Source organism: Alexandromys fortis, unplaced genomic scaffold (genome assembly GCF_014885135.2).
Source record: "Alexandromys fortis isolate MF-2015 unplaced genomic scaffold, M_Fortis_MF-2015_v1.1 scaffold_2790, whole genome shotgun sequence".
Classification (NCBI taxonomy): domain Eukaryota; kingdom Metazoa; phylum Chordata; class Mammalia; order Rodentia; family Cricetidae; genus Alexandromys; species Alexandromys fortis.
This window is the reverse complement of record NW_026070664.1, coordinates 2139-3341: the sequence shown is the minus strand read 5'-3', so window position 1 is coordinate 3341 and position 1203 is coordinate 2139. Positions and strand designations below refer to the sequence as shown.

The window sequence follows — 1203 nt, the reverse complement described above, 5'->3', positions numbered from 1 at the left end:
AAGCTACAGAGAAACCCTGTCTCGAAAAACCAAAAAAAAAAAAAAAAAGAATGGCGTGGTATCTGAGTCTTGATTTGATAGGAGCAGCGTAAGGTGGAGCACTTGAGGAGGAAGAGATAGTCTCAGCTAAGCCATAGAAGTAACACATGGGGGAAGGGTGATGAAATGCAGGGGTTAGGAAGCAAATGTGTGCATATCTCATTCTGTATAGCTAGGAAATTCCTCCTAGCTAGCATGACACGGCAAGAGAGACTTGGTGATGTATTTTTTGCTAGCTTTCTACAACATCATCCTCAAGTCGCTCAAACAGCACGGAACACGCGCCACTGTGTCGCATTCAGACACAGAAGCGAGTGCGCTATTCACTGATTACCGCGCTTCTCTCCAAATGGCACGGTGGCAGGTGGCATGCGCTTCTATTGTTCCTTTATAGATTAGTGCCGTGGTTTGAAGGAGAAACGTCCTCTTGGTCCCAGGCATGTGAACGCTTGGCTCCCAGTTTATATTGATGTTTGTGTGCGTGCATGTATGTGTGTGGGTGCTTCCTTGCTGCAGGACTGGGGCAGACTTGAAATAAATGTCATGAGCCCCTCTCAGGTCAGACTGGAGGGCAGGCCTGCGGTTGTGGCGTCAAGCAAGCGGCCGGATGGCACGCGAGATGGTATTGTGATGCTGTAGGATGCGACAAGCTGGGGTTAATGATACCTGATTAGTGTATCGTTAATTAATGGGAGGATACAATATATAGGCCTGACCGTGTGAAAGATGCCCTAAGAAGGCTTCCTGGGGGCCTCGATAACAGCAGAATGTTTCACATTAGGAGAGCCCCCCACCTGATCCTGAGGCATCAGACCTTGCCTAGGAAGCAGCAGACAAAATATGAGGACAAATGTGAGGGGGACAAATTCTCCCTTGAGCCCTATCTGAAAGACGTTCTTTGGGGAAGAGAAGAGAGAGAAGATTGGGCAAAGGAGTGATCTTTTGGTTGAGGTTTGTGGGTGTGCCTGGCCTCAGCTTGTTTCTATGGAGTTGGTTCAACCTGAAGCACAGTTTAAGAATTATTTGCTCCGTAGATGCCTCCCTTTAGATAAATGTCTATTATAACTGCTGTTGGAAAGTTAAAAAAAAAAAAAGTGCCATGTGCCGTCCGCTGTTCACCCTCTCTGCCTCTTAGCTGAAGAATAAGCGCTCAGCTTCCTTCTG

General features: G+C 47.4%; 1 pseudogene; it reads left to right on the top strand.

The window, feature by feature from the left end:
• Window positions 1-582: 582 nt before the first annotated feature.
• On the top strand, window positions 583-977 carry LOC126496324 (cytochrome b-c1 complex subunit 7-like; annotated as a pseudogene).
• Window positions 978-1203: the final 226 nt, after the last annotated feature.